General features: G+C 45.0%; 1 protein-coding gene across 5 annotated transcripts in view; it reads right to left on the bottom strand.

The window, feature by feature from the left end:
- The window catches only part of pcbp4 (poly(rC) binding protein 4), a 202,743-nt gene that overhangs the window by 163,023 nt on the left and 14,146 nt on the right, over positions 1–25,574 (bottom strand). The window contains exon 2 of one of the 5 annotated variants that reach the window (XM_082533457.1): positions 2,505–2,615. The exons of the other annotated variants lie outside the window; for them this stretch is intronic. The gene's annotated coding sequence lies outside the window, so the exon portion shown is untranslated. The remainder of the gene's footprint in view (positions 1–2,504; positions 2,616–25,574) is intronic. 5 annotated transcript variants of the gene reach the window in all.

The following is a 25,574-nucleotide window of genomic DNA, read 5'->3' as shown; positions in this document are numbered from 1 at the left end:
GTCAGCTATTACAGGATGGGTCTGTCTGTTTAGGTGGTAGAAAGGATCGTATATTTCTATTCATGAGTGCAAAAAGAACCAAGAATCTAAAGGTTGGCCAGTTTCTAATAATGAGCTCGGTTATGAACGGAGCCAAAAGCTCCGACTGCTCGAAACTCCGACCACGAGTGCCGTCAGTCAAAGCAGGTCCCATTACTACGGTCACTCAGAAGCTCCACCCACCTGCTATTCAAATCTTCTGCTTATAAGGCCCAGCCAATCAGAAGACAGTTTTAAACAGTTCGTTTCAGACAATGACCTGAGAAGGCCCCACGAGGCCACACAGGGTCACACGAGGCCCCACGAGGCCACACGAGGCCCCACGAGGCCACACAGGGTCACACGAGGCCCCACAGGGTCACACAAAGCCACACGAGGCCAGCACAATCACATCGATGTCTGAAAGCTATGATTGGAAATAAGCACGACAGCTTTGGTTTATCAAACCGCTGCTGGTTTGGTTTCTAGAAGGATCCAGACGTATTCCTTCATTATTAAAAGCTGGACAACATGTTACCATACTTCTCAGATATTGTTTTATTCATTGCAACTGCACTAATGTCTCCAAATGTAGCGTACGTGCCGATGATTTATTGATGTGCTCCACGGAGCACCATTAAATCCGTCCAGCCACAAAGCATGTCCAAATAATCTGTCTTGCACCTTTTTTCTCCACAGGCAGTGCTGAGGAGACCTCCTGCTCCACCCACCCAACCCTCCATCCATTAACCCCTCGTGTCATTAGTTCAATCTTCTACCCACCCACCTATCGGCCATCCTTCAGTCCTCTCCATCCTTTATGAAGGCTGACGTCAAGCTCTAATTAGCACACCGCCCTCTCTTTCTCCTCCTTTTTCCTGCCTCCTTCCCATCATCCCCTTAGCAGGATCCAGAGAGTGCATTAGCCGATTAAACAGAGAAAGAGGAATGAAGCACCTCCTGTCCGTGTGCCAGCTCCCTCCAGCTACATTTCCTTCCTTCCTTCATCTTCCTCTGTGCTTTTCATTTTTATGGCTCCCCCTTTCTCCTAATTTCTCTCTTAAGTATCTGCTAGATTTCACTGGGAATGAATTTTCCTTTAAATAATTTCCAAAAGCGTATCGAGTCTCGTCATCCTTTTTCCATCTCCGACTCTCTTTCAGTTTATCTCTCCAATTCAATCATTCTGTCATTTATCACAGAGGCTTTTGCTTCCCATACCCCTGCTGTTTGGTTTATCTGTTTCCCTCCCTTCTTTGCCGTGTCTCTCTCGCATCCTCTCCAACTTCAGCTCTCTCTCAATTTCCTTCATCTCGCAGACACGCCCTTACCACCCAATCCTGCTGTCTGCCTCCCATCTTTCTTTCCTTCTGCCAGCCGGAGTGTTCTTGGAGGAAATGGGATGTTATTTGCTCTCATAAACACGCTGCATGTGAAAGGAATACGTATGATAAGATGGCTTGTTACTGTGAAAGTATTCTCACATATCTGATGGACTTTCGTGCCCAAAACACATCCGAAAGCACCGAAAAACCTCCACCCGATAAGACGGCAATGAGTCGTAGCCAAGCTTTGAACCCCGGACTTGAGACTTTTTTTTCTCAAGCTGCAAAACCACTGAAGCTAAAAGTGAAAAATCAGCACGTCAAATCCACGGTGAGTCAGCGGTCTGAAACTGGAAATCATTGGAATAAAAGCACATCCACTCATCTAATAATAAGCACATGTGGCGTTTCAGAGACGCTGTCAGACAGAGACACTCATAATTATCATCCTTTTACTGCACTGCCAGCCTTTGAGTGTCTCCACTTTCAATCTGAAGGAGGATTAAATGCATAATCCCACTCTACACATTCTTTGATGTGAAAACTACACGTATGTGGACGTGCAAAGACAATAGAGCATTACGCCATCATGCAGAGCGGGATAACCCGATTACTAATTAGGCCGAGCTCCAGCTTTAATCCATATTGTTTGGGTCTTTATAATTTAATCAAAAATGTGTTTGTGTCCGTCTCGGTGCCCGAGCCGTGGAGAGGCCGGTTTCACCGTCGACTACTTGAAAAATCATTTTGTTGAATAACAGAGTTTGAAACATCCACAAAAGTGGAATAAAAAAAAAAAATCATAATTTTCAGGAGCCATCGTTAACAAAGCCGAGGCGTGAAGGTGGCGCTGTCGGATCTTCAGTTAAAACTCCAAAGATGTTGAATTTACTGGGGAAAGAAGAAATAATGTAAATTTCACTGATCGGTTATCGATACTGCTTTTAACCACAGATCTTACACAGAACAGTGAAAAACAGAAGCTCTGTAGACTGAAACCCCCTAATGATGAAAAAGGTCAAAGGTCAGACTGCTTTGAGCTGAAGAGATCAGCTACACTAACTCAGAGGATCACTGTTTACAACCGTGAGCAGAAAAGCAGCTCGGACCAACGTTGAGGCTGCAGACGGTCGAGCCGGTTCATGGAAAGACTGTCTCCACCTGTGCATCCTGTCTCCACCTGTGCATCCTGTCTCCACCTGTGCATCCTGTCTCCACCTGTGCATCCTGTCTCCACCTGTGCATCCTGTCTCCACCTGTGCATCCTGTCTCCTAGAGGAATAAAGACGAGCTGATTTCTGGGTCACAGTAAGGAGAAGTCATGACCGAGGCGATGACGTGGTGTAAAACAGACAAACGGGAACAGCCCCTGGTCTGAATCCAGTCTGACCACCCCTGCATCCCTCTACGGCCACATTTTATCATCATTTAATGTCTGCTGCTGCACAAAGCTAAAGTGAAACCTTCTGCAGACAGCATGTCTGAACCCAGGAGAGCAACTCTAGGATGTGGCAGTACAGACGATTGGCGGCAGGAATGTGCAGCTGACCGATTTACATAAATGATGTGATGATTCATGAAAACATGGAGAGAATTCGAACCTAACCTCTAAGTTAGCTGTATCGCTTAAACCCACATTTTTCAATTCAATTTTATTCATACAGCGCCAAATCACAACAACATATATTTGATATTGTAAGGTAGACCCTACAATAATACAAAGAAAGACCCAACAATCATATGACCCCTATGAGCAGCACTTTGGTGACAGTGGGAAGGAAAAACTCCCTTTTAACAGGAAGAAACCTCCTGCAGAACCAGGCTCAGGGAGGGGCGGGGCCATCTGCTGTGAGAGAAGCAAGACAGGACAAAGACGTGCTGTGGACGAGAGCCAGAGCTGGAAGATTCTGGAGCGATGGAGTGATGACATGTGACCTAATCAGGCAGGAACACAGTCCTGCGTCTCCATCGATCTGTGAGATCTGTTAACAGTCACCTGATGAATTTACTGGTCACTAAAGTCTTCCTGAACAGAACCCGACGTTCTTTTTGGAAGTTACGGCCTAATTAGCTTCAGCAAAAGGAAAAAGGCCGGGCATGCTCCACAGAGGGCCGGCCTTGTGACTGACACGATGCTACTGCATGCAGCTTCGGTGAAAACAGCGCTCGAGGCCTGACGCTGACCCGCAGATGACATTACTGTGGCTATGTCCACCTTTCATCTACAGTCTGTGTTTACTGCGTCCGCCACCGTTTAGTTACGGCTGTTTTCCCTGGAAATAAAGTCTCCACCGAGTGATTCACATTCAAATAAAGAACAACCACAGAACTAAATTACACAACGTTGAAACTGTGAGTGTAGTCAGCATGAAGAAAGCCTCTTACTTTGCTGTAAATCATGACAAATTCAAGCTAAATGTTAATGGGAGAGATTCTGGGGAACGAGTTATTGACTCGATGTTCCTCTGGGTGATAAACACATTTATTTGCTTGTCAAAGCTTAATAACAGACAAAGTGAACTACTGGGGAAAGTAGAAAGGGAGAAAGGATTCCAGTCAGAGGGAGGCAGACAAAGCTCGGCCTTGTGACACGAAGGCGTCGGGACACAGAGCAGCTCTGTGTGCACACGTCCACCAAACACACGACACATCCACACACTGCATACAAAAAAGTCCCGACTGTGTGAGTAAGAATGGAGTGTGCGTCACGAGAAGTCATGCATTCACACACACACACACACACACACACACACACACACACACACACACACACACACACACACACACACACACACAAATGAGTTCCCAATCAAAGCAGCGTCACCTCTGTGCGCGAATTTATCCTAACAAGAAGCCCTTTGACGGCCTGACGGCCATTTTGCAGTTTCTCGTCATGACGATATGAATGAGCGAGAGACACAGACACAGAGAGAGAGAGACAGAGAGCGAGAGCGAGACACAGAGAGAGAGAGACACAGAGAGAGAGAGACAGAGAGAGAGAGAGAGAGAGAGAGCAGCTGATCTGAGTCAGATTTACAGATGTGATATTTTTGCCTGATGCCTCCTGAAACCACACTGGTTCATTATTAGGCTAAAAATCGTCTTTATTTATTCATACGTGGGACAGTTCGAGTCTATTAGTGTTGGAGACTTTACAGGATGGCACTGATGCATTTTTATCTATTTATGAATTATGTCTCATTTATAATACTGTGTTCATATCGTACGCATCTGTGGGGCATGTATTAAATGTTCTGCTTCTTTTCTTTCATAAATGGAAAAATACTGTAAAACTTTATGAGCTCGACCTGCTTAAAAAATTATGCAGCTTGTTGCCTGAAGCTAGTTTGTTTATTTCGAGTAAAGCGGATGAGTCACATGAACTTTATTCCAAAGTTAAGGAATCTGCCTGAATTAAAGTGAGTGTGTGTGTGTGTGTGTGTGTGTGTGTGTGTGTGTGTGTGTGTGTGTGTGTGTGTGTGTGTGTGTGTGTGTCCATATATATATGTGCGCACACACACACACACACACACACACACACACACACACACACATATATTATACACAGAAATATGTGCACACGAGGTCGATACAAAACACATCAGTTCTGCTTTTTTTGGCTAAATTAAAGGTTTTAAGATCATTTAAATAATAACAAGTTTTTCCACTGATCAATGAATATGTATGTCCACAATACAAACAAGGTTAAAAATAGTCAACAACAACAGCATAATAATAATAATAATAATAAATATAACAATAGTATTATTGTAGTAATAATAATTTGATGTTGACCAAAGTACTTTCATGCAATTTGAATTACTTTAATTTATCTGCCCGGACACAGCTCACACTCCTTGGATGGTCTGTCAGCACACTGACACGTTAGCATCATATCACTGGTCAGACAATTGCATCATAAGATATTAATAAAGTCTGTTTGTTATCAAAACCAGCGTTACTTCCCAGAAACACAGAATAAAAGAACAAACAAGGAGGAAATGATAAAAATTAGCTACATGGATTAAAATAACCGATGCAAGACTCGAGTTTAGTGTCAAACTAAGAATAACATCCAATCTGAGTCTACTGCAATAAATTAGCAGTGATTTAGAAGAAGACAGTCACGAGTGCAGCCGGACTCTCTCGGGCGAGTCAGTCCACAGCGAGGAGCCCCGACATCAAACACTTTGTCTTTAAGCAGGACGTGAGTTAGCAGAGTTCTGCCCGACGATCACTTGATGCACAATGGCTGGTATGAGAGCTGCAGTCTGAGTATATTCAGGAGCCTTGAAGGGCTTTAAAAGTAACAAGCAAAGTCTTAAAATCAGTTCTTGAAGTAATGTACAGCCAGTACAGAGTCAACACCGATATGTTCAGCTTCCTTAGTTTTTGTAACAAGTCTGGCTGCTGCATTTTGCACAGTATGAAGTCTACAGCTGGTAAAAGACCATTACTATAATCTGAGAGGAAATAAATGCCAGAATGATAATCTGACCATCTCTAAACTTCAGTACTGATCATCCCTCGTGATGGTAGCAGGATTAGGCGAGCTCATGTTTCTCAAAAGGTTTGAATGAAATAGCACCGAGCTTTCTGACAGCTGATTTTACTGACAAAGGACTAGAGCTGGGCGATAGAACGATAACGATATGTATCGCGATATAACTTTTTCTCGATAGAAAAATTAAACTATTGCGATAGACCTCGCCGCTCTTGTCCTCTTAAAAAAAAAAGAAAAAAAAAGAACAGCCAATCCAAATTAAGTAGCGCAGAGCCGAACCAATCACAGCCGCAGCATCGAGTCACGTGACTTGTTACGTACAGCACAAGTGCCAAGCCGCACATGTGTATTTGTTTGGGAAGCAGCCAGCTGCCGTGCCGCCCGGGTAATGGAGGAAATGAGTGTGCCGACTAGAGAAAAATCAACCGAGCGTGACCGAAGAGAAAACAGATGATGGTTCCAATGCCGGAGAGATTGTCGAACGGAAGAGCCACAGAAGTTCCGTAGTGTGAAGGTATTTCTGCTATTTCAAGTCAAACAGAGTAGCGTTCACTGTAAATTGTGCCGAAAGCAAGTCTGGAAATACAATAAAGCGGTGCAGCTCAGTCTCTGACTGGAAGCGCTGATTCGTCATTCGGCTTTTGTCAGACTAAAGTAACTGTTAAAACTGTTTGAAAAGCTCAGCTATACAACAAGGAGAGATTGAGAATTTCCTTTTAGTTCTCAGTTTATTTGATATTGACAAAAGTTAGTCAGTTTTGTCTGTTCTTCTGTAAAACAAACTAAGATTTATTTTTAGAATTAATATTTTGTTTCTAAGTGGAATTGACAGTTTAGTCTGTTTCATTTGTTCTATTTTGAAACTTAAACGCTTTAGCGGCTGCCTTTTGTGTAGTTTGCAATATTTGCCTTTATTTATCTGAAAAAGTCTCGTGTTCCTTAAGTACATCTCAGTGCAGCATTTGATACAGTTGACCACAACATATTACTCAAACGACTGGAGAACTGGACAGGTCTTTCAGGAACTGTACTAAACTGGTTCAAAACATACGTAGAAAACAGGAAATACTTTGTATCAATAGGTAACTTCACATCTGAGCAGACAAGTATCACATGTGGAGTTCCCCAAGGTTCCATCTTGGGACCCCTTCTGTTTAACATTTACATGCTCCCACTGGCACAGATTATAAACAACAACAAAATAAACTATCACAGCTATGCAGATGACACACAAATATATATCACAATGTCACCAGGAGACCGAGGCCCTGTACAGGCTCTTGGTAAATGCATTGAGGAAATCAATGACTGGTTGTGCCACAATTTTCTCCAGCTAAACAAAAACAAAACTCAAGTAATAGTCTTTGGCGCCAAAGAAAAACGATTACAGGTCACCAGAGAACTTCAATCTATACATCTAAAAACCACAAACCAGGCGAGAAATTTGGGTGTAGTGATGGATGCAGACCTAAACTTAGAAAAACACATTAAGACAATAACAAAGTCAGCTTACTATCACCTCAAGAATATTTCAAGGATAAAAGATCTGATGTCTCAACAGGACCTGGAAAAACTAGTCCATGCATTCATCTTTAGTAGGCTTGATTACTGTAACAGCATCTTTACAGGTCTACCTAAAAAATCAGTCAGACAACTACAGCTCATTCAGAACTCTGCTGCTCGAGTCCTCACTAAGACCAAAAAAGTGGACCACATCAGTCCAGCTCTGAGGTCTTTACACTGGCTGCCTGTCCGTCAGAGGATAGACTTTAAAGTTCTGATAAGATAAGATAAGATAAGATAAGATAAGATAACCTTTATTAGTCCCACACGTGGGAAATTTGTTTTGTCACAGCAGGAAGTGGACAGTGCAAAAGTTATGACGCAAAAATTAGAATACAATAAGAATAAATACAGTACACAGCTGTACAGAATAGAATAAAATAATATACTATATACAGTAGAATAAAATAAAATAAAAATATACAATAAGATAAAAATAGAATACAAATACTATATACAACTGAGTAAAAATACAACGATGCCAGAAAAGATTATTGCACTTAGTGTTATTGCACATGTGTGGATGTGTGTGTTTGTTCAGTTAAAGTCTTTGTTGTGGAGTCTGACAGCAGTGGGGAGGAAAGACCTGCGAAATCTCTCCGTCCCACACCGTGGGTGCCGCAGTCTCCCACTGAAGGAGCTGCTCAGTGCTGTCACAGTCTGCTGCATGGGGTGGGAGATGTTGTCCATCAGGGATGACAGCTTAGCCGCCGTTCTCCTGTCACTCACCACCTCCACTGGGTCCAGAGGGCATCCTAGAACAGAGCTGGCCCTTCGGATCACCCTGTTCAGTCTCTTCCTGTCCCCAGCAGAGATGCTGCCGCCCCAGCAGACCACGCCATAAAAGATAGCAGAAGCCACCACAGAGTCATAGAAGGTCTTCAGGAGTGGGCCCTCCACTCCAAACGACCTGAGTCTCCGCAGCAGGTACAGCCTGCTCTGCCCTTTCCTGTAGAGGGCGTCTGAGTTATGAGTCCAGTCCAGTCTGTTGTTCAGATGAACACCAAGGTACCTGTAGCTGTCCACAGCCTCAATGTCCATACCCTGGATGTTCAGTGGTTGCAGTGGAGAATGCTTGTGCCTGCGGAAGTCTACCACCAGTTCCTTGGTTTTACTGGCGTTGATCTGGAGGTAGTTCAGCTGGCACCAGTCCACAAAGTCTTGAGTCAGTCCTCTGTACTCCTTGTCGTCCCCATCAGTGATGAGGCCGACTATTGCAGAGTCATCAGAGAACTTCTGCAGGAAGCACTGGGTGGAGTTGTGGGAGAAGTCTGCAGTGTAGATGGTGAAGAGGAACGGAGCCAGAACCGTTCCCTGTGGGGCCCCCGTACTGCAGACGACCCTGTCCGACACACAGCCCTGAGTCCTCACATACTGTGGTCGGTCGGTGAGGTAGTCCAGGATCCAGGTAGTGAGGTGATGGTCCACTCCAGAGTTCTCCAGCTTGTCCTTCAGAACCGAGGGAAGAATAGTGTTGAAGGCACTGGAGAAATCAAAGAACATGATTCTCACAGTGCTTCCAGCGGTCTCCAGGTGAGCGAGGGAACGATGTAGGAGGTGAATGACGGCATCATCCGCTCCAATGCCAGGCTGGTAGGCAAACTGAAGTGGGTCCAGTGATGAGCTTGTTAGGCGCCGAAGCTGAGCCAGGACCAACCGCTCCAGGGTCTTCATCAGGTGGGATGTCAGAGCCACCGGCCTGTAGCTGTTGAGGTCCTTGGGGCGTGAAGTCTTTGGCACTGGTACAACACAGGAGGTTTTCCAGAGCTGTGGGACTCTTCCCAACCTCAGGCTCAGGTTGAAGAGGTGCTCCATCACCCCGCACAGTTGGTCCGCGCAGGACCTGACGACCCTCGAGCTGATGCCATCTGGGCCCGCTGCCTTCTTGCCATTAATCCTCCTCAGTTCCCTCCTAACCTGGGTGGTTGAGAGAGACAGGCTGGAGCCTTGTGTTGAGTGTGTATTGGATGCTGTTGTTGGGGGTGGGGGGGAGTGAGCAGGGTGAATAGAGGAGGTGTGAAGTGTCTGAGGTGGAACAGCAGCAGTGGGGGTGGGTGAGTCTGCAGCCGATGTTGCAGACTGCCTCATGGCTGAGTCAAATCTGTTGAAGAAATGATTCAGTTCATTTGCCCATCTCACATCCCTCCCAGGCAGAGAGTTCTGCTGTTTGTGGCCTGAGATGGTTCTGAGGCCTCTCCAGACTTCACCAACGTTGTTTTGTTGAAGCTGGTTCTCCATCTTCTGCCTGTAGCTGTCCTTCCCATTCCTTATCAGTCCCCTCAACTCTCTCTGCACCCTTTTCAACTCCTCTTTGTCTTTGGATTTGAAGGCCCTCCTCTTCTGCTTGAGGACAGCTTTAATTTCTGGGGTAATCCAAGGTTTGTTGTTGGAGAAACTCCGTACAGTCCTGTTGATGCTGGCCTATAAAGCTCTGAATGGTTTAGGACCAAAATACATCAATGACCTCCTGACCCAGTATGAACCTTCCAGATCCCTCAGGTCATCTGGATCCGGTCTTTTATCAGTTCCCAGAGTCAGAACCAGACATGGAGAAGCTGCATTCAGCTTTTATGCTCCTTATATCTGGAACAAACTCCCAGAAAGCCTCAGATCAGCTGAAACACTCAGTTTATTTAAATCCAGGTTGAAGACTCACCTGTTCTCAGCTGCATTTGAATAAAGCACCAAATCCACACTTTAAGCTTAAATTTCAAAACTTACATTTAACTACTGATTTTATCTACTGTTCTGATTTTATCTGTTTTGATTTTATATACTGTTTTGTTTGTTTGTTTGTTAATTAGTTAGTTAGTTTATTTGCTTGTTTTAATCAATTTTAAATCATGCTTTTTATTTGTTCTTGTTTCTAATGTCTCTGTAAAGCACTTTGAATCACCTTGTTGTTGAATTGTGCTGTACAAATAAACTTGCCGTGCCTTGCCGTGCCTTGCCTTGCCTTACATCTACCCTGTTGAACTTATTATGGGAAATAAATATTTAAATCAAAACAAGCTGCTGATTATTTCACATTTTACTTGTGAGCAACGGCACATTTAAATCTTACAAATATAGTTATTTGGCTTATATCGTGATAGATATCGTTATCGCCTGAAATGAAAAAAACATATCATGATATGAAAAAATCTTATATCGCCCAGCTCTACAAAGGAACAAAGAGGACTGGATGCTAATGCAACTTGTCTGAACCAATAACGAACATTTTGGTTTTTTTGGACAAAAAAAATAAAATAAATAAATTTCGGAATATCAATTAGATCGTTTTTAAGTTTGGAGAGGTTTGGTGATTCAGTGAATTTCATTGGGGCATAGAGCTGTGTGTCATCACTATAGCAGCGGAACAAATGTTATTTCCCTTAAATAATATGTTCCAATGGAAGCATAAGGAACGACAAAGGGATGGGTCCTAGTGCAGACCCCCGAACGGCTCCACGGTTTGAGCTGTGGTCGCCAATGGAAACCAGAAACAGTCAGATATGACCTAACCCACAGCTGTCCCAGTATGCCAACCCAGTGCTGTAGCTTCTCCATCAGTTTTATGGTCTGCTGTATCAAAACACTGCACTGCAGTCAAACAGGACAAGAAGAGCCTTTTCACCAGAATCAATAATTCTTTAAATATCCTTTGTTACCCTCATAAGCGTCAGGACTGCTGTGCGTCTTATCGCAGCTCATCTCGAACAGCCCTTGTTGCAGTCAGATGGATGGAGGGCCAAGCTTGTTGTCTTAGGGCGGTGACATCCAGAAGTTCACACAGAAATTTTGGAAGCATGTTATCAACGCTGTTTGACGAGCGTTTCAGTCGTGGCTCAGTACTTACAAGCTCATCCACAGAGACTGGCATGAAAGAGAAACGACTGGGCCGGGCGCATCGATAAAAGAATCCAGAACCACTATTTTGGATTTTATGTTGTTATTTTTCTGCTGCTGATTTCTGATTTAAATTCACAGGATTTAAAAGACAGCCTGTGAGCCTAATCACTGTTAGTGAGTCTTTAACTTCTCGATAACATACTTGAAGATTCGTCGTCTTCCATCTCTGCCCTCTGGGATTGTATTTCTAGATTGTTAATGTCTTTATTAATCCAGGGTACTGACCAAGGATTAATAAAGTCCTTCTCCTAAAAAGGTGCAGCGAGTGTGGAAGAATTGTTTTCTTTTGTTTTCTCAAATCAAATCAAATCAAATCACTTTTATTGTCACATCACATGTGCAGGTACATTGGTACAGCACATGTGAGTGAAATTCTTGTGTGCGAGCTTCACAAGCAACAGAGTTGTGCAAAATACAACAACACAAACGAGCAAAATACAAGAATGGCCAACCTGAAACTAATAAATATATGTACAATATATAATAGTGTATGCATTTCTGGATGTGTATACTAAATATTTTTCTACGTGTGTGTGTGTGTGTGTGTGTGTGTGTGTGTGTGTGTGTGTGTGTGTGTGTGTGTGTGTGTGTACATATATTTTACAAATTAAATAGAGTAAACAATAAATAAAATATATAAAATAAATAAAATAAAATATACAGAGTTGAATATGTGCAAAACAGTGGCATTTATATACAGTGTGGAGTGCATAATGTTGAAGTTCCAGTAGTGAAGCTGAGGTGTCTATGACGTGTTCAGCAGTCTGATGGCCTGGTGGAAGAAGCTGTCTCTCAGTCTGCTGGTACGGGACCGGATGCTGCAGAACCTCCTTCCTGATGGAAGCAGTCTGAACAGTTTATGGCTGGGGTGACTGGAGTCCTTGATGATCCTCCCCGCTTTCCTCAGGCACCGCTTCCTGTAGATGTCTTGGAGGGAGGGAAGCTCACCTCCAATTATCCGTTCAGAGCACCGCACTACTCTCTGGAGAGCTTTGCAGTTGTAGGCGGTGCTGTTGCCATACCAGGTGGTGATGCATCCAGTGAGGATGCTCTCAATGGCACAGTGATAGAAGGTCCTGAGGATGCGGGGGCTCATGCCGAATCTTTTCAGTCTCCTGAGAAAGAAGAGGCGCTGCTGCGCCTTCTTCACTGTTTTGTTTGTGTGTACTGACCACGTAAGATCCTCAGCCAGGTGTACACCAAGGAACCGGAAGCTGCTCACTCTCTCCACAGCAGCGCCGTTGATGGTGATGGGGGTGTGTACTTCTCTGCACCTCCGGAAGTCCACTATCAACTCCTTTGTCTTTGCGACGTTGAGGGTGAGATGGTTGTCTTGACACCAGTGGGTCAGGGCGCTGACCTCCTCCCTGTAAGCCGTCTCATCACCGTTGGTGATAAGACCCACCACTGTAGTGTCGTCTGCAAACTTCACAATGATGTTGGAGCTGTTAGTGGCTGTGCAGTCGTAGGTGTAGAGTGAGTATAGGAGAGGGCTCAGTACACACCCCTGTGGAGCACCAGTGTTCAGTGTGATGGGGGATGAGGTTGATGCTGCCCAGTCTGACCACCTGGCGTCTGTCAGACAGGAAGCTAAGGATCCAGCTGCAGAGGGAGCTGCTCAGTCCTAGATCCTGCAGTTTCCTGTCCAGCTTCGAGGGAACGATGGTATTGAATGCTGAGCTGTAATCTACAAACAGCATCCTCACATACGTGTCTCTCTTCTCCAGGTGTGACAGGGCAGTGTGTAGTGTCAGGGCTATGGCATCATCAGTGGACCTGTTGTTGCGGTATGCGAACTGTAGAAAAGAGTGTAAATGTAGTGACGCAGCTTCTTTTACTTGCTCACTTGGAAGAATTATATCAAACAGAATCAGTTAGAAGCACAGACTTATTAAAGCCACGTGTAAACACCGAGTTATCTGCACCCACAACGTCCTGTTGAAACCACGTTACTGTCCTAAACACAGGAGCTCCGTGGCAAAGGATCGACGAACATCATCAGTGTGAAACCAGCAGCTGAGGGACGTCGATCACACAGAAGAACCACGAAAGACACAAAAGTCTGTGTTAGACCGCAGACGTTTCACACTTTACTTTGAAACAAACCTCAGACTTCATCCACCTTAACAGGCCAAAGCTCCACCCACAGCCTCTGAGCTCAATCCTCATATGTTCACAAGCGAGACTCATCTCGGTTCGTGCATCGCAGAGGGAATCAGCAGAGCTTGTGTGTCAACCGTAGGTCAGATACATCACACACACTCGCTCAGTAATGAATGCACAGGCATGTCCTCAAACGCACACGCTCGGCTCTACGTGATTGAAAAGAGCCATTTCCAGACGCTTGGTAAATAAAAGCCTTCAGAGAGCTTGACCGTGATGACACGGTGGCAGGAACAGGTGCAGATTTCATTCAGCCGTTTTATTAAAAGCAGCCCGATGGCCAGAAAGCACCCTGCGCAATTTTCTATATTTGTGTCTCGCTGGAAACGGATCACATGCGAGTTTGTCAACAATCCAGAGGAAACGTTCGACTGAAGCTAAAATTGTGATCATTTTATCAACAAATGTAATCTCAGTCATCTAACATGATTGCCTGTTAACGTAAACATTATGCATTTATTGAACTTTATTGAACTTGAAATGTGAGTCAAGTGACAAACGGGAAGGATCCTCCAGGCTCAGGGTGGAGCAGGAATACACCACGACTGGCTGGGATGTGAGGGGAAAGAGAAGACAGCGTGGTGATCTAAAGTCCATCGAGAATAAAACCTGCAGACTCCACCATCAGATTGGAGACAGCCATGCAGCTATGGGTTCACCCTCCAAAAGGAATCAGCACGGCCGTCACAAAGAGAGCACCGGAGACTCAAAGCCAACGAGACACAGAAAACAGAGCTCATGTTGTCGGTCGATGAGATTTTCAACATGCAAACATGAGCAGGAATAACTTTTTGTCCTGATGTGGATTCACAGCAAAAGGTTATGTTGGACGGATCAATGAGTCACCATCAGCACACGACACGTAGATTTAAAGGGCCCGATCTCCTCACTCTGAAATGATTCTATGTGAACAGACGATCCTGTGAGGTTTCTGTATCCAGTTCTTAGCATTTCATCCCCCAAATGTTGATTCTCTCTGAGGTGCAAAGGTGCAACTTGTTTCTCCAATCAAAAAACCATGAAACATACACTCAGCTAAAGCAAAAGTTGGAGTTCAGAAGTGGTGTCACAGTGGGTGGGCAACAAACCGACAGATTACAAAACTGAAGAGCTGTTGAGTCGACGAGCAGGAAAAACTTACAGTCACAAACACTAGTCTGAAACACAAGCTTGCACAGAGAAAAAGAATCAAAGAAGGTGCTGGAAGAGTCAGAGCAATACTGATCCAACATTATGTTTCATAAAACCTCTAATGAGACAAAACAAGCATGAAAACAGCCTGGAGTCCTGATCCGGAGAAAGAACTGACACAACCACGAGGGTCAGACTGCATGTACACTCAAACCATTTCTAAACCACTTGCACGTCTGCACGTGGCCTCAGGCCTCAGTCATCCAGAGACCAGTGACCTGCTGCCAGCTCTGGTCACGAGACGAGAAAATTAGTATTCCCCAACTGGTTGGTGAATATGCAGCAACCTCCAAAAGTCAAACTGGTTGCAAACTGGTCACTGCACCAAAAACCACCTCGTGATTGCTTTGGTTGCTAGCAGGTTGTATGGACAGCACCAACTTGTCTGCAAACACTTGCCAACACAGAGCAGCAATAAAACACAGCTGGGCCTTACTGCTGGAAACAACATGATTCAAGGGTGCAGCTTTTACTTTGAAGGGCAGGGCTCTCATTTTCCACTTCCCACTTGTCACTGTTTCATGAGCACTCAGCGAGTAGGTTGCAGACAAGCTGTTATCTTGCATACAAACGACGGGTGGCTGCGGGAATATGCAACTAAAGCAATGCAGAAAAATTTTGTGCAGTAGCTACGACCAGTTTCACCTCACAGAAGCAAGGACCACTTGCCAGCTGGTTGGCAAGAGGTTGGAGAGCCTTTCTTGGTAGGGGAAAACTCATTTTTCTCTAGTGACTGATGCCACCTGTGACTGGCATCAGTCACTAGGTCTCTTATCTGGTCTCTTATCAACCAGAATCACAAAAGCATTTATTGATCTGTTTAATAATCGTCCTGTAAGCGATGGAGAGAGGCACCTACTGTCAGACTCACCCTGCAGGCGTGCCTACCACAGGCTCCAGGGCTACAGCCACGCCCCCTATTCCCCTTATTCTGAACACTCAGTATTATTACTTGATTAGATTATTAGAGGATTAGGCTGCAAAATCAAACCACTTTATAATAATTAATTGGTCTAAATAAGTAAAACAAATCTGTTTTGTTTTGTCTGCGGCACTAAAAAGGTTGTTTAAAGGTTTCTCTTCCAATTATGATTTATCGATCCATGTCTAATCTTCCCGTTTGTTTTACCTTTAGGCCGTTTCCTATCTCGGATCACGGATGACTCGAATGTTAAGATTCGTGTTTTCAAACCAACACATTGTTGTCCGTTTCCATAGTGATGATGCTCCAGGCACAAAGAGGCACGATTTCAGAGCCGTGCACGTCGCCTGCTGCGCGGAGTTCAAGGCAGCACGTTCCTCATCCATCACCTGCAGCACCACGGCTCCATGTATTTGATCGAATTTAGTCCTCGGACTGTTTCTGTTTACAGCTGAATGCAGGAACAGTGGACGGGGCCCTTTTCCGCTCCTCATCTTTTTCCTTTTCGATTCTTTTTATTGATTGGTGACAAACGGCAGCAGGGCTCCTGTCACAAAGCCAGCCACCGACATCATTGACATAAGTGTTCATCCTAACAGAACATAAATTGAACATGTGCAGCAGCTGCTGGAGCCGCAGTTAGCCGCTTGTCTTTTGACCCCATCTGTTGGCAACATGGACCCCCCCAGCCTCCACCACAGAGCATCTCAGGCCTGCTAACCCAGAGATGACGATTCAAATGATGCAGAGACTTTTTAAAAAATATTAAAAAATGATTTTTTAGACAGCAGAATGACTACGAGCTGGATCCGGTAACAAACCCAGTCTGACATTAGTGATGTTTTCCTGCTTTAACTCCAAAAAGGAAAAAACAAAAGTGAGCCGTCCCCTTCAGTGTTATCGGCGGGGCTGTTTGACCCAGATCCCCGGGCTGTGAGAGCATCCGAGTGGCTGCTCGCTCCTACATAAGATATGAGAAAGCCGTGCAAGTGTTCAACTCGATTATGCGGATGAGAGGAGAGCGCGGCTGGCTTTATAGGCCGACCAGCAGGGCCTCGAGAACCTCGAGTAAACCGGAGTCCTGTTTGATGTTTGCTGACAGAGATAACAGGAGAGGGGAGAGCATGTCATTTCTTTAAATTGAAATGTAAATCCACCTCGGCAAACAACGGCGACGGCTCGCGATTCTACCGCAACATGCCGAAAGACTCTGTGAGTTACCTCAGCACAAACACAGGACGCAGTGATCGTGGAGCTCTTTCCTTTTGAGGAAACAAAGCAGGAACATGGCTGGAACATCTGCAGTAAAGTGGAACCTTATTTGAAGCTTTCCACAGACCTGACCAGCAGCATGTCAGCGTACCACAAAAAGCAGCTTAGCAAACAAAGAGATGAAATCTACTTGCTTGTCCAAATGTGCAGAGATTTTTATGCAGTTCTTTAAGACAACAAAAGGCGACTGCGCACAAAAATAGGTAAAAAAAAATCATCCTGCACAAAAGAAAGAAGGAAACAAACAGCCAGGGCAACAATCCCTCTTCAGTCCCGCTGTGTGACAAGCGCACAGTCCCTCAAAAGGAAATTTCTCTTTCACATGCCTGGGTACAGTATAATACCCGAACAAAGATCACTTTAGCTCTATAATATACTATCGGCGTGCTGAGAAGACAGCTAGCGGTTTGTGTTACGAGGCAGACAGAAGGGCTCGGGCTTAATCTGACACGCTCGTCCTCTGCAGAAAGGAAGTGAGCTTCATAACGAGACTCCATTTCACAAAGCGCCTCAAGAATCAGGATACAAAACTGGGCTTCAAAACCTCAAAGTTGCTGATGTGTGCCAAAACAGAGCTCAGTGTGGGGCTGTGTGATATCAAATGGTGCAGAGAAACAGAACAGAGGACCTCAGAAGTGCTTCACGCCAGATCCAAGATAGCACACCAGCTCGTTTTGTTCTGCTTTTTCAGGCCTCTCTGCACAAATATTCATGAACACTGATCTCTTTACTTCCTGTATTTTCTTTCCTTCAGCAAGCTGAAATGTTTCATTTTTCCTCATCTAATCTGAGCTTCCCTACAATACGTTGGAACTAGGGCTGCCACGATTAGTCGACTAGTCACGATTACGTCGACTATCAAAATCGTTCACGAGTAATTTAATAGTCGACGCGTCATTTGAAGCTTTGTAAGATAGTGACAGACGCAGGAATAAGTAGCAGGATTTAAGAGTGTAATAACGGACTGAAACAGAAGATGGCAGCACTGCATGTACAAGGATGCCAGCTGCCGTTAAACCCCGAAGAAGAAGAAGCTGTGTCCCAGAATTCATAGCGCAGCCCAGCTCAGTTTCCAACAATGGCGGCAGCTAGTTAGTTTTAATATTACTCTTATTATTCTTTCTGGGTCACAAAATAAACGTTTAACATATTTTCAGGCGAGAATGTAGCTGTGTAAACCTCAAATATCTGCTCAGTTTATCAGGACACCACATATTTTCAAAAGCGCTCCGACGTTTTCGGAGACGTCTGTTACCCACTAGCTCGATAGCTAGCCGGGGGCTAGGCTAACTAGAGCCGTGAGAACACCGGACTCCCAGCAGATCGTTTTCAAACCCACCGCCGTCTTTCGCTACTCAGGTTAAATATATATGAGTCACTTAGATAAATTAAAAATGTTATTGTTTGGCTTTTTTTAGTATTTTATTTGTTCCTGAGTAAATCGGTTTGGCTGAGATTAAAGTTATAGTTTTTACACAGCTGAATAAACGTCAAGCAGACAGCTGATTATCAGAAGTGTGAGACGCTCGAGAATTTACTCCGGTGTCCTGTTATATTTTAGAAAGCAAGGAGTTTATTAAACTTCACCGAAACAATCTGCAAATTTCATTAAAATTTAATAAACTATCATCTTGTCTTTATTTTTAGTTTGCACAGACCTGAAACACTTAAAGCTGTAAGCTAATGATAGTTATATAAGAGCAGATGCTGCTGGTGCAATAAGCTGTAGTTTTACGTCCAATGGATGATGATCTGATTAGTCGACTATCAAAATAATCGTTTGTGGCAGCCCGAGTTGGAACAATGACGATCCAGGGTGAAAGGACCTGTTGACGGCTTGGTGCCGACATCTCGTGACGCTTTAGCGTTTCACACGAGGCTGGGATGTTTCGACTGTATGTTGGTCATCCGTGTTTTATTCTGAACCCTCACAGGTGAACCCGGCTGCAGGGTGTCGTGTTACATCCCCTCAGCAGGACGGGATCGTAAACGTCACTCATCGTAAGCTCTTTTCGCTCCGCTGAGACTGTCCTCCACCTGTCTCCTCACTGAGTTATTAACCTCCAACCTTTGCTATCTGATGGCTTACTGCCACCGTTACTCTCGGGCTCATTGCCGTATCTCCTGGATCGCATCTTTTCCACGTTTCCCCCGGCCGCCGTCTTTTTGTTCCTTATCTGCCTCGAACACTGCGAGTTTCCACACAAAAGCACGCGTCTCCTCCTGCTTTCAAGCTCTCTCAGTTTTTTTAACCGCCACCTCCTTCCACTCTCTCATTTCTCTCTCTTCTCCGCAGCTTTCTCTGGAGACTAAGTGCATTAGTATAAGAGGCTCTCTACCAGACTCGTGGCCTTCCTTCAGGCGCTGCAGCTCACGGGCCAAGCTCCCTCGTGCACTCTCAGAGGCTGAGTGCATTTCTGCGAACCCTTGCTTTTGTGCAAGGCAGAATGATAGAGTCTTCACATCCATTAGTGACCGTACATCCGGTCAATACCAATGCAAGCTGCTTTGTCATGACAGGGGCAGGAGGTTTACTCATAACTGAAGTCAGGATTGCAACCAACAGAACTCGGAAAGAGCAGCACTAAATCGACCGATGCTCTGAAAGCTCTTATTATGGGTTTGCTCACACTAGAAAGAAAAAAGTCTAACAGGAAGACGGAGGAAATGATGACTGGTTTCTCCACTACGGCAAAGAAGGTGGAATAATTTCAGGACATGTTTTATATGAGCAAAAAGCAATAAAACAAAAAAGAAGTGGATGCTTCCACGGGGCGATCATGAGATATTTGAGACTAACTGCAGACAGTCACGCACAGTATCTGCAGGAGCCTGAAGCTAAAACAAGGATGGGATTTGTTGCTGTTTTTATTTAAAAAGCATTTTGCTTTCATGTCTCTTGGTTTTCTAATCATTCTCTTCATACCAGCAGTTATTGCTGCTGTGTGTTTGCTACAGAGGAAATACTGACAGTAATGATAAACTCCTGATACGACACAGAAAGCCTGTTGAAAGCTACGAGCTTCACTCCGGTCAGCTGGTCCCACAAAAATGGAGCACTTATTAACGTGCTGGCAGCTGTTTCATAATAACAGATTCATTATTAAACGTTTAAACATTCTCTGATTCTCTCTTTTCAACAATAATGATTGGCAGTAAACGGAAAATATTCCACCTTTGGATCAAAAGATTTCCCCTTAAGCTAACTGAAATTACGCTGCCAGAGGAAGCATCAGCATTTTCCAGGAAATTTCCTCGAAAGCCAAAATCTCAGCATGTCTGCAGGTGTGATGGAGGAAAGAGGTTCATACAAGCCATTAGACAGAACTATGAATAATCACCAACCCCATCACATTGGCAACACCTCAGAAAACTTCCATCGAGCTTTGCTCCCCTTCACCTGTACCTCCCCGTCACAGGTGAAGGGGAGGTACTCCCCTTCACCTGTGACGGTCCCACGCCGTCAAACACAGGAGGCGGGGAGTCCCCTCCTCTCAGTTCTAATTAGACTCATTTAAGTCAGACACTAAAGCGGACATCTACACCCCCCGGAGCCAAACTAACTTAACATGTTACCATCCACATTTTTCATGAGTCATCAGAGCTGCAGGGCCAAATCTGACAGCTAGCATGCTTGGTTAGCATGTAGCTGGAACACAGCAGGTAGAGGCGCTTCTTCTGGGCTATATTCTCAGCAGCATATTAAACATATCAGGTCCCATAAGGAGAATCATGTGCTAACGGCTGTCTAAATGACTCGGGTAAAGTTAGTAGCATGCGCGCTTGTTGTTTTTGTCTTTGCACTAGGATGATGTCGGCGTAAATGTGCAGTCATATTCGTTGTGTTCCCACTAGTGCTGTCAGCGTAAATCTGAAATGACGTTAACGCCACAACACGGCAAATCTCCGTTAACGAGCTACCGCCGATCGCCCCGTGCATGGGGCTGGACGGCCAACACGTTAACGAGCTAACTGCGCTAACACACTAGTTCCCACCCATGTAATTGAGCATTGCGTGGCACATCCGACATCCTGTTTTACTTTAGTCCATGACGCGCTTACCTTCAGGGTCATACATCACATGAAGACCAAAATAGTTCCAAACGCCAGATCTGAATGAGGGTGGGGGAGGTTCAGTTTGCCATGTTGCAATGAGCTTAGCTTCTGTCTCGCTAGCTTGCACTGCGCTCAGTGAATCTGAGTTCGACTACTCCGCCTAGGCTGTACTGTCGAGCGCAGATCCACTGAGCGCTCAACACAGACAGCATCGTCAGAAGGAAAGTTGATAAAATAAATTTAAAATGTTGTATTGTTCGATACATATGCGTACCGAACCGAAAGCACTGTATCGAACGGTTCAATATCGATACGAGTATCGTTGCACCCCTAATGGTTTACTACCACAACCACAACTGTGAACATCGCCTCACTCTTTCACCTCATCATCGAGCTGGGTGATATTTCAGACCGTTGAAGCTAACGTTCTGACACATAGTGACCTTCGCTTCACTCTGAAATGCAGAAATTGTTCCAGTTTCTCACGTCTGTACTGACAAGACAGTGAAGCACAATACACACCCATGCAGCCGTCTGCCATCCAAGCAAACCACCCGTGCTGTCTGCCGCTGGAAGGGGAAAATGGGCAGGTTACAATCAAAACTGACTGATGTATTAAAATCGAATGTTTGGTCTTCATGGCCATGAAAGGCAAAGCTGATTGGTCATTAAGACCAGAACAACCTGCTGTCCTAATCTGTCCTGAGGTAAAAACTGAAGAGCAAACTGTTCAATCATCCTCAGAAACAAACCTGCTGAACAGCAGCCTGCAGGAAGGATGGTTTAATATCTAACACGAAAACCACACTTCTGCACAGAGCAGTCAGACGGCAGCACGGTGACTGTTATCAGGTTCACTAGTAAAAACATATCAAAGCTTAAATCAAGATCAACAATCGATGATTTTGACTTTAAAATCCCTTCTGCAAAGCCTGAGCACTAAACAGGAATGAGAAATGGTTGCAGGTCAGCGGCTCAGTCAGCAGAATAATCACTTCCACCGGCAATATTTCCCGTCACTTGACTTTAATCTCTCAGTCCACCAGAGTTCCTTTAATTAACAAATTGCTTGACAACAAGCTGACTGGCTGTCTCATAAATAACCAGCGGATCGCAGCATGAGAAAGCGATTTGGACTGGATGCCGATTAATCCGCAGCCAGCATCATCCCAGAGGAGAGCGACTCGCGAAACTCCCCGAAGAGAGCGGCTGTTCAAAGCTGCGTGCACAGACGTCAACCGAAACGGCTTGATCTGAGGAGCCGAACGAAAGTGGCAATCATCAAGAGAGGCCTGAAAGTGAGGGAATGAGAGCAGCTAGAGGAGGAGTGAGGAGGTAGAAAAGAAAAAGAACAGAGAGGAGCGGTTATGAAACGGCGAGACAAAGACAAGGGCTGGAAAGGAGACAGCGGGAGAAAGAAGTCTACTCACTAATTAATAGGTGTCTGAATTTCAATTAACGCTGACCTCGATTTCTGTGAGGAAGAGAAGGAAGAAGAAGAATAAAAAGGAGGGACAGCTTATGTAAGAGGGCATCTGTGGAAAATATTTTGTTGTCCTGGCGCTCTGCTGATGTGAACAAGGCGCCCATTCTTCAGCAGAGGGCTGGATGTTAGCTGCAGGTCTGCCTGGAAGTTGGAATAATGCGACGTATTGTAGCAGCAACACGACGCAGCGCTCGGAGCAGAGCTGTGATTGTTTCCATGTGTGACATCGTGTTCCACACTTCGGCCAGTGTTACATTACTGCACAATAATGCTATTATGCTGTTATAACCGCATCATGTTCGGTGTCACTGTGCATGCTAGTCACTGTGATGTGCGCCGTTCTGACACTTTGTTCTTGCTGCCAGTTAGGGCTCACCGTACAGCCTACATTTCCCAAAATGCATCTGAGAATAGAGAAACTGCTATCTGTGCTTTTCAAGGATGGCTTGTGCGTTATTATTACTGACTAATCAGGAGGTTTTATGACACAGCAAGTCCAAAACCTGCTTCATACTCAGTTTACTGCAACCTCAAACTGGACAGCAAAGTCCCAATTTTCACCCCAGAGAAGGTGGAGCAATCAAATCTGGAAGAAGTGTGGTGGAGGGGGGCGTAGTCGGATGAAAACACCAAACACAAAACTGTAAAAGCTGCTTCCCTGTTACTAAATACATTTTCAAGCGTTTTCTGTCAGTTTTCTGGGCGGAAACAAAAGATGAACAGGATAGACCGGAGAGACCACACCCGACTGAAATCAATCGACTTCTTCTCTGCACCGATTTCACCACAGCTGACTTCTTCAGAGCCATTAGTAGAAATCTAAAATGTGCTTTATGAGGGAGAAGTCTGTGAGGGACCTGGGAGGTGTGGACTGTAGAGAAGAGGAAAGAAAGTTGGTAGATACAAGACAGAATATATGTGTTTGAATGAGTCATGCAAGGAGTAGATTTAATGAAGATTGATTAGTTTAAATACCCACGGTCCAGAAAATATGTGAAGAAGGGAGTGCAGGCAGGGTGGAGCGGGTGGAGACGAGTGTCAGGGGTGGTTTGGGACAGAAGGAGAGCAGCAAGGTTTAAAGATGGTGGTGAGAGCTGCTGTGGTGGCTGGGAGAGGGTGGAGGCCGAGCTGAAGATGTTCAGATGTTCACTGAGCAGCTTGGATCAGAAATGAGTCCATCAGAGGGACAGAGAGGAGAGGCTGAGAGGGTTTGGACATGTGCAGAGGAGGGAGGGTGGATGTGATGGACAAAGGATGATGAAGATGGAGCTGCCAGGCAGGAGGAGAAGAGCTCAGAGAAGATTCATGGGTGTAGTGAAGGAGGACATGCAGAGGGCTGGTGTGACTGAGTAAAAACACACGAAAGATGGAAAGCTTGGCTTAAGATAAGATGACATAACATAAGATAAGCTTTATTAGTCCCACACGTGGGAAATTTGTTTTGTTACAGCAGTGGACAGTTCGAAGTTACATGGAAAATTAGAAAAACACTGGAATAAGTTATCAATAGATAATGTACACAACTGTACACAATAGAACAAAATAAAATACTTTATACAATCAAATAAAATCAGAGCACAAATGCTTTATACAATTGAGTATAAAACAACGATGCCAGAAAAGAGTATTTTAGTATATTTATATACCACACACACACACGCACACACACGCACACACACACACACACACACACACACACACACACACACACGCACACACACGCACACACACACACACAACAATCAAGAATGCAAAGCTACTAAAGGGAGAAAGTAAAGCTGGCAGTACAAAGACGACACTGTTGTGCTTCCCTGCACTTGTTCCTCTGTTTGCATGTTAGATTTCCTCCAGCACGTCAAACCCTTCTGTCCCTTCTGTGGGGCGATCGTGGCTCAAGAGTTGGGAGTTCGTCTTGTAATCGGAAGGTTGCCGGTTCGAGCCTCGGCTCCGACAGTCTCGGTCGTTGTGTGCTTGGGCAACGACCCGTTGCCTACTGGTGGTGGTCAGAGGGCCAGGTGGCGCCAGTGTCCGGCAGCCTTGCCTCCGCCCCAGGGTGGCTGTGGCTACCCTAAAGTGCTTTCCTTAGGGACTAGTAAAGCGCTATACAAATTCTGGTGAACAAACCTTCAGGTGTGGAAACTCATCACCAGCCGTGATCCTCCACACGGGTGGGTGGCTTTGTAGGAGAAGTCCACAGCCGCCCTTTAAGCAAGTTTGAAGCCACAGAGCACACAGTGTACGACCTGTCTGAACACGCCCGAGAAGATGACCTTGAATATGAGATCATCCAAATGTAATGAGTTTATTGTGCATTTTCTCTTCAGATGCCCACAGCTTTTACTGACACCTCTTATTTCTGTGAGTCACTCTGTGACAGAGCTGTGCTTTCAAAAACCAACAAATCTCCCCTTTACTTCTCCAACGTTCACCTTTATTTACTGCAATGCAGCTCCGGCAAAGATGTCAGAATAGTGACGGTGTCTGGCCCGTGATGATGAGAAACAAGAAAGAAAGCAGCCGTTTTATCCCACGACACCCGCTGCTGTCAGACTCCTGCTGCAGAGCCCAGAACCTCAGTCTGAAGCTGTCTGATCTATTTCTGACTCCTTGTTCTACTTCATAATGTTTGTGTCTGAATTCACGAATATGCTGCGTTACACTTTTTGTGATGCAGGTTGTGCGTGAACATTATCAAATTTCTGTTCTTCAACCAGGGAGACGAACCCTCCTGCAATAAAGCTACATCTGAAACCCTCACACACCTCTGCTGCCACCTCCACCTGTGTGAAAGAAAGCAAAGAACAGAGCAAAGCCAATGCTCACCCTTTAAAAACAGGTTAGGTTAAAGAAGAGAGCACAATTTTGGGGGCTTTTCTGAGGTAGAAGGCCACTAAAGTTTGCAGCACAGACGATACACAGGAGACTTGGTGGGCATCGACATCAAAGCTGGATTCCAGATAAAAGCCTGGAAATACTTGGATGGTAAAATAAAGTTTAAAGCACCCAAACACGGAGCTTTGCTCGTCCAAGGAAGCTTTGTGTTGGGAAAAAAAGAAACAAATCGATGCGAGTGTGTTTACCCCACAAGATCCTACAGCGTCACGCTTCTGAAAGATGAATTTCTTTAAGTGGAGTCGAGATAAAAACGATAAAGCGTTTCCTCAAGAAACCCCTGCAGTGCAA

Source organism: Aulonocara stuartgranti (genome assembly GCF_965226115.1).
Source record: "Aulonocara stuartgranti genome assembly, chromosome: 5".
NCBI classification, from domain to species: Eukaryota; Metazoa; Chordata; class Actinopteri; order Cichliformes; family Cichlidae; genus Aulonocara; species Aulonocara stuartgranti.
This window is presented reverse-complemented; position numbering and strand designations above follow the sequence as displayed.